Genomic DNA, 9,115 nt, shown 5'->3' on the forward strand with positions numbered 1-9,115 from the left:
CTAGGTTCCACCGTATTGTCACCAATGACAGAATTTCCTGCTTTTTTAAGGCTGGATAATAAATATTCCATTCTGCCTCTTACATCTTCTTTATCCATCCACCTGCCTTTATCCATCCACCAGTGGGCGCCTTGCCTATTGCGAATAACACTCCTCCTGTCAATGTGGGAGTGCAGATACCTCCTGGAGGTAATGATTTTGTAGGACACTCTGTTTGACTTGGGGACACTGAAGCATCTGCAGAGAGATCAGAAATGCAATCTTCAAAGGCCTAGACAAATCACAGAAGGACAAGGAGGATGAGGAAACCTCCAGTTTCTCCAGGGGCCAACCTCTTGACCCGGCTCTCCAACAGCCTGTCTCGCTCCACTCGGCCAGTGAAAGGATCTCTCGGGCCTTGGCCACGCAAGTGCCACTCTGCAAATGCAGGTACATTTACCAATCCCTTGTGCAGAAGAAGCGGTGGGCACTGAAGCCTGAGGCCTGTTCTAGGAGTTTATAACGCCCTCCAGGCACTCACTTTCCACAGCCCCAAGCTCAATGATGATCCTGCACCAGAGGGCTTTTGCCTGCCAGGCGCTTTGTCTCCTCTGGGGTTCCAGTGGACCACATCCACCCCTCGCCAGAGAGGCACACAAGGGTCATCCGAGCACGAGCGGTCAAACTGGGTGGTCCACTGCCCAATCACTGCCCAGGGATTCCTGTATTTCTTTTCCCTTCCCGCGGTGTCACCCTCCTGGAGCCTTCGGCTTCATATTTGATCAATCTCTGCATTTGGAGTCCAAGGACTCTGATTTGAACGCTCCTATTTGAATACCATGAGACCATACGGCCTTGGAAATGTCACAACTCTGAACCGCACTCTCTTCATCTGTCACGTAGAACTGCATTTGCCCCATTGGACTGGTGTGGGGAGGAAGATTCAATGTCACGGCAGTGAGGAAACACGGCAAGTTCGTAGGGACACAGCGCACACCTGGGCAGTGTGTGTTCTGCACACAGGTGCCCAGGTGAGGAGACAGGCAGAGGCCAGAATCCAGCCCAGATTCCACTGAGCAAGCCATGTGCCCACAGCTGTATCTGGCCAGAGGGAGCACCTTTCAATAAGTTCCACAAATGGACCCTAAAAACGGCCATGGCAGGGCCTGGCACGTGTGAGGTTTCAGTAAACATTAATTACATCTTAAGTTCTTTGCTATCCATAACAGGGAGAAAATAAAAGCCATTGTTGCTGAAATGGTGATAATCTAAGCACACTTTCCCGCAGGGGGGCAATATAGCAGGGTAGCTACGAATAAAAGCTTTCGAGCTAGACCAGAGTTTGAGCCCCAATTCTGCCACTAACAATGCTGAATGACCATAAGCAAGATGTATAACCTCTCTGAGTTTCAGTTTTATCATCTGTAAATGGGGAATCATTTGGGAGGATTAATGGTGGCCACCGTAATTACCATCTCCTGAATACTCATGTTTCAAGTGTTCTGGGGCCTAGTTTTATGAGGAAGGAGACCCCAGATCACCAGAGGTCATTAAACATTCATTACTGTAATTGGTATTTATTAAAGTTCTAATGTGTTCTAGGCTCTGGAGGGCTCATACCGTCTATTGAGAATGTTCTGCTTGCCAGATAATGTGCTAAGCACTTTATACGCATGATTTCATCCATACCACAACCACCCTAAAAAGTGGATGATTACCTGATCAAAGGGAACTTACAAACTAGTTAAGAAAGCAATGAATTAATCCTTCAAAGTATCTGAGTAAACATGAAACAAATAAAGACAGATTGCATTTCAGAAGAAGATAAGCACAAGGATATACTTTGAACGAGCAAGCTAGGAATTGGAGTTTGTTGCTGGAGGCAACCTACATATCCCTCTCTAGAGAATTTGGTATAAATGTATAATGAAGTATTATACAGCAGTCAAAAATCATAGTTTACAGGTAGGAACAGGGCTAGGTCTCAAAAACCATGTTGAATAAAAAAAGAAAGAAACAGTGTGGGATTCAGAACACAGCAGAATGTGTGCCCCAAATTATGGGGCAGTCACTGTGGGGCTTTACTCATCAAAGAAGGCACCCCAGCCCTGGGAGTATCTACCATGGGTATTGGGGGAAGCCCTGGGTTCACCTGTGCATTCCAGATGCTGCCACTCAACACTCACTGGAAGCAATAGTGATCAAAACATGGACCCTACCCTCAAGGAGCCCACAGCCTAGGGTGGTTTCCATGAATGAGAAAGTTCTTCCAGAAAATTCTTTCTGCTTCACAGAAGCTTCTCTCCCACAGTTGTCTCTCTGGGTTGGTAGATTGGTTTCTCTTTCCCAGATGTGCCCTTATAAAGCAGAGGACATACAGGCCTGGTCAAAGTGGAGAGTGATACCAGCTGAGAACTTGGCTAGCCATTCTGAAAAAGCTAATTAACCAATTTAACACTTCCCTCAATGACTGCCATCCATTCCTGCTTGCTAAATTAGAAGGGGCTGCCTGGCATAAGGAAAAATAAGCCCAGTGTTCTGTTCAATCATCTTGACCCTGAACGGTGCAACCTTAATTTTTTTTTTTTTTTAATGATAACAATATCCTAGACCTACAAATGTTGGGAGAACTTTAAGGAATAATAGCCCAAGACTGGACCAGAACATCAGCCAGGACCTCTTCCAGCCCCTGTCCAACTCCAAGACCCTGTTGGCTGCTAACAGGGTATATTTGATTGCCAAACTCCTTGCATCTTAGTAAAATATGGGGCAAATGAATTCTCCAAGATGGCCCAGCATCTAGTAAATCCTAGCCATTGGAAATGCCACTACTCACATTACTTTCACAAAGAATTCTCAGCCCCTCGGAGTTAAAGGTCATTTGACCACCATCTGCCACCCTCCAAAGTTTGGTCAAATAGGAAAACAAAGTGGGGCACCTGGGTGGCTCAGTCGGTTAAGCATCCGACTTCAGCTCAGGTCATGATCTCACGGTTCATGAGTTCAAGACCCTGCATCAGGCTCTGTGCTAACAGCTCAGAGTCTGAAGCCTGCTTCAGATTCTGTCTCCCTCACTCTCTGTCCCTCCCCCTCTCGTGTGCGCTCGTGCACTCTGTCTCTCTCTCAAAATTAAATAACATTTAAAGAAAACAGAAAGACAAAATGCTGTGCTGTAACAGTAACTGTTCAGTAACTCTCCCCAGGGGACACTCAGGACTCTGAGCCTGTGTGAGACTGGTTAGGACTTACCCATGAGCTTTGGAGTATGGTTTTTGGAAAGAATGGGGGACTCTGTGATATAGAGCAAAGCCAAATTTCAAAGCTAAGGGACCACCACCCTTAGTTGAAAGGGTGAAATAAACACAGAAAGGCCACCAGATAGAAATCAGAGATGTGCTGGGATCAGGGTATGGAGGGGTTCCAGGCCCGAAGGCCACCAGAACACAGCACTAAGCACTCTGCGTGGACATCCTTATCTTCCCAAGTGAGTGATGAGGGAGACTGAAGGTCTTTGAGCCATATATGGCAGCATAAAGACGACTTGATGATCCCTGAATTCAGTGCCACCCTGATCGTACTGCATCACGACCCCTCTTTTCCTGCAAACTCAGGTTTTTTTTTTTTTTTTTTTTAACGTTTATTTATTTTTGAGACAGAGAGAGACAGAGCATGAACGGGGGAGGGGCAGAGAGAGAGGGAGACACAGAATCGGAAGCAGGCTCCAGGCTCTGAGCCATCAGCCCAGCTCAGAGCCCGACGCGGGGCTCGAACTCACGGACCGCGAGATCGTGACCTGGCTGAAGTCGGACGCTCAACCGACTGCGCCACCCAGGCGCCCCCAAACTCAGGTTTTTTACAGGCTGTGTTTGTCACAGAAAGTCAGAGCAGTTAGAGCAAATCACCCCAACAGATTCCACCCCGTTTTTCAGATGGGAAAACAGTCCCAGGGGGAGAAAGTAACTTGCCTGAGGTCAGGGACATCACTGGAGCCTGAGTAATTTGGGGAGACGCTGCTGTTTCCCTCTGCTCGGTCCTGGGACTAATTACCCCTTCCCAAAGAACAGGTCGTGACTCTCGCTGGCCTCAACATCCCATCTAAAGGAATGTGAATGTTGTACTGTGATGTCGAAGGTCGTTCCGATCAGCCCTCTGATTTCGCAAATGGGGAACCAGACACTGTTCTCCTCACCGGCATTCTAGCTGTGAACACCTAACCCTCATTTCTCCAAGTAGCCAAATCCCTTCAGGGCCCCAGAGCCACACGGCAGCCCCAGGACAACTCCTGCAGGTACACGACCACCCAGATGGGGAAGCACTACTTCCTGATGACATAGAGGCGTGGGCTTAGGGAACATCGCAATGGCCAAGGTGTGACAGGGCTAGCCTAGAGTCAAGCCTGCTGAAGATAACAAAACGTTCTACTTGCCTGGAAATTCATGTGCCACTTTTGGGGAGCAATTCCCTCGCCAGCCTTAGCTTTTGCCCCCTCTCTCCCATTTTGAACTTGAGTCAGAAATCCCAGCTCCAGTCTGTCTTTTGTCTTTCTCCTCTCTCTGCCCGGATCTGTTATTAAAGTTACCCCTTACCAGGTCACCCCTTCTCAAACCCCAACAGTGGTCTCCCAACCCTAACACTTGTTTATTTCAACTCTCCCCTAGCTCTACCTTGGCCCATGGGCACTCGGCCAACCACCTCCCCACCTGCATTGCTCCTAACCTAACCCCAACCTTCACAGGGCCTGCCTGACCTCGGCCCCTCCACCCAGTCACCACACTAAAAACCTCTGAGCCTGGGAAGGGCAGGAGAACCTCCAGAAATGTTTTAGAATTAAGAGATGATCTCTTCCTCCTGTAAAAGAATCCACAAGAAACCCTTGTCCCTTTGAAGAACACTAAATCCTGTTCCACAAGGAAGTTACACATTCAAGACTTCAAACCAAGGGAATCATGATTCCTGGCATTCAAACAGTCCCCTGTGTTTTGAAAACTCTCTGGCAGGGATCATCCTATGCATTCTATCCCAGAGCCACTAGGCTTCCTTCAGTAACACGATGAGAATGGAAGACGTATGTATATTTGCTAAGATGCTCCACCTACTATATAGCACAGACTCCAGCAGGCTCACAGCTGGACCTCATTTCCAGTGTCCCTTGCCATATGATTGTGCTCTAGCCAAGGGAATAGCGGGGCAAGTGATGCATGTCACTGCCAATCCTGGCACATAAAACATCCCGTGAAATGCTCTGCTCTCTCCTTCCTCATATGCCCGCTAAATGGACAAGACTCCAAGAATCTAGAGAGCAGAGCCACAAGATAGAAGGATCCTGGGTCCACGGGTCACCTTGGAAAAGAACGGACCAGGGACACCCATGTGGGACTTGCGCAAAAGTGAAAAATAACCGTGACTGAATTGCGCTACAGAAACTTGGGGATAATCGGTTATAGCAGCTAGACTACTTTGGCCAATCTAATTCATTACTCTGTTTTCCACAGATACCAACCTAAGTTGGTTCAGGACAGAACAATCCTTTAGCGTTGAGAATCTATTTGTGATAAAAGCATCCGGAGAATAACAGGGAAAAAGATTTGCAACATATTTTATGTTCAAGCAGTTATGACTAACACACAAAGAGTTCTAAATAGAAAACAAGGCAACATTACCGAAAGATATAAACATAATTCACAATTACAAATCACTAAAAAGTGTATGAGAAGATGCTGAACCTTATTAGTGATCTGAGAGATGCAAATTAAGGTGACAATGAGGTACAATCTTTCACCGATTAGATGATTCTGGCAATATTCAGTGCAGGCAGGGGTTTGGGCACTCCCAGAGACTTTTAGTAGGAGTGCAAATCGACTCCACCTACTAGAACACAGAATTTGCTTCCTATCAAAATGTAAAATGTGTGGGCCTTTTGGATCAGCAACCATACTTCTAGGAATACTTACATAAGGACACAAGGATATATGTCAAAGGATTTTTCATTGCAACACCACTTACAATATCAAAGACCCACCTAAATAACTATCAATAGAAGAACGGTTACACAAATTATGGTAGAGCCCCACGTAGCATCCAAAATGTTATGTAGCTGTTCAAGAAATGTGTAAACCATCACCCAAATGAAAAAGCCCCGTTTAGGACTATCAATGGGTAGATGCGTACGTATAACAGATTACCAAATGGGACTTGTCTTACCGCCTTTGAATTCTGCTAAGGCCCAAAGCTGAAAACAACTAGGGGACAAGTCCCCACACATTCTAAGGAGAAGTTCTAGATACATCCACACAGGTCTTACCATGAGGTAGGCAAAGAGGTCTTCGACTTTCAATTCTGCTCACCCAACTCCAGGTTACATAGGAAGAGGAAGAGGTCCCAGAGGGAAAATCTCTTGGAGGGAATTCAGAGGAGTAGAGAAAACAGTCCTGTTTCTCCTTCTTTCCGCTTCAGACCAAGGGGAGATGCTCCCCAAGAGGACCACTCCTGCAGTCTCGGTTTGTCTGCCGGGAGAAATGGCTACACCTCACCCTTCCTAACCTAATGCGTCCAGGGGACAACTCACAAACCCACTGCCAGGTGCTGTTACCTAAGTAGAGTGCCAAAGAGTCCTTTAAGAATCTGAAATGTAGCCCCCAGAGTTAGAGCGATACGGACATGGAAACAGAAATGCCCACCTCTAGTCTGGAGAAGTACAAAGGTGGGGGCTTGCCAAAGCTACCTGTGACGCTAGGGAGTCGTGAGAGGGAGGCAGCAGAACCCCCTATGCTTCCAAGGTTGAGCACGTCATGGAGGCATGAGTTTTCCTACGGGCTGAGTCACGGCCACCTCTAATATTTCCAGGGCACAGACCAAGAGTACAAGTGGAGGCCCACATATCCTATATCTAAATATTTGTAAAGTATGAATCAAGCTAAAGAAAACATGCTCTATCATGTTACCTTGACAAATGTAATTCCATAATGACTTGGGGAGCTGGATTCTCCTGATCCTTGGAACTCACGCTTGAATGCAAGGCGTGGTGAAGCCGGGCCCTTCCGGGGCCTCCCCTTCATTTCCCGCCAACGTTCCTGCTCCAGCACATCCACACATGAGTTCCACCCACATTCCCAGGAAGCAGCACCCCTTGACTACTCCTTGAGCCTCGAGATGTACATGCCTGCAATGGGGCCCTGGGGAAGAAAACCACAAAGACCTTGGAAACAGGGTTGAGGCCATTCCGGTAGGGAACTCCAGACTCCCATTACCCAAATGAGGATTAGGACTGCCTGAGCTCCAGGTGGGAATGTCCTCATTGATCTACTGATTTCTCACCAAGTTGAAGAGCTACAGATAGAAAAGGGCAAGCATAGGGTCCCCTAAAGCATGGAGGGCGAGGGGAATGCAGGTGCAGGGCTGGTACCCTTTTTGCCCAAGGCTAGGGGCAGCACTGGGCCAAGAGAACTCCGTGGAAGTGAACAGGGCTAGGAGGCAAGTGGATCCCAGGGTGTATGTACCCCAAAGGGTAGGACCCAAGTTTGGGGAGCAATAAACTCATCAAATGGCATAAAGGAGAGTGGATTTGCTGTGGAGTAAGTCATGGGGTCTCTGAAGAGCCAGCATTCAAATGAGCATCTGCCTAACAGATTACAACACTGCCAATCAAATAAGATGGCACCCTTCTAATTCCTTCTTCCCAACCTGGGGGAGCCCAGAGCCACAAAGCACAGCAAGATGCAAGAAGTATGAAAGAACAGATCCTAAGGGCACCTGGGGGGCTCAGTCAATGAAGTGTCAGACTTCAGCTCAGTTTAGGATCTCACAGTTCATGAGTTCAAGCCCTGCGTAGGGCTCTGTGCTGACAGCTCGGAGCCTGGAGCCTGCTTCAGATTCTGTGTCTCCCTCTCTCTCTGTCCCTCCCCCACTCGTACTCTGTCTCTCTTTCTCTCTCAAAAATAAATAAACATTAAAAAAATTAAAAAAAAAAAAGAAGAAGAAGAAGAAGAACAGATCCTATCACTACCACCTTCCTTCCCCATCAGGTCAGCACCAAGTTGGGGTCCGGGAACATGGTGGGGGTGGTGGGGAAAGAAACCAACTGAGATGAGAGATTAAAGTTTTCATTTATACTGGGCTGGACTTTTTAACACCTGCCAGCAGTCCGAAAGCTAGGGGACCATCTGAGATGCCTTCAAGGGATCGAGAAGGGAAATCATTAGAGTACACTTGACGTAAGAAATGGGGGGGAAATTGTACCGCTTACTGACTGCAACCCACCACGCGTCACCCACTCAGTAACAGCCCAACCCCAAACCCAACTGTCACCAACACATAGTATTGATTACCCCAGAAGAGGAAGGCGGACGCGGGGGAGGGGAAATTTTGACTCTCCAATTCAAACATTCTGAGTTGCTTTCATTGAAAGCAATTTCTAGAGAGGCGTAGGAACTTTTGGATGACATATAATTCCCTCCATTTGCCCAATAAGGCGCTTAGCAAACCTCTTCGACCCGGGAGTTAAAAATCAAGCCAAACATGAGCTCTAACTTGGGTATTACTTATTCCCCTTCCTAATGCTGCCCCAAGGCCAAGCTCTGTGATTTTCCTAGGGGGGAAAAGAAGTTGTTTATTATTCCAGCTGTTGCCATAGCAGCCAGCATTTCCATGTCACCGCCTTCTTCTCCCCAGACGTTGCTCCGCTAATACATGTTCCAGACCTGCAATCCCAGGCATTTCAGCCAGAAGGAAACAGACTTGCGCTGCTGTAAAATCCAGAGGAGGCCAGCCCAGCCTTGGAGTCTGTGTCCTAGTGTTTTCAACCCCCTGCATCAGCGAGCGGGGGAGAAGGAACCTGTCTCTGGACCAACAGGACAGGATCCTGAGGAACTTCAGCCAATTTCACAATCTCCCATCCTCCTCCACCCACACCTTTGGTCCCAGTCATCAGAACCGATATCATCCCATAAAGGCAACAGAAAGAAGAAAACAGAAACTATAGAGCAGTTATTGGAGAGCCTGCCCCTAGTGACGCTAACTTCAGCATCAGGAAACAAAGAATCGGGATGATGCTTCTATCCTGATCAAGACCTCTGCTGTCTAGATATCACCAAGTCTCCCAATCTTGGTAGAGGGTGGCTTCTTCATTTATCATTCAAAT

The sequence above is a fragment of the Lynx canadensis genome, chromosome D1, assembly GCF_007474595.2.
Source record: "Lynx canadensis isolate LIC74 chromosome D1, mLynCan4.pri.v2, whole genome shotgun sequence".
Lineage (NCBI taxonomy): Eukaryota > Metazoa > Chordata > Mammalia > Carnivora > Felidae > Lynx > Lynx canadensis.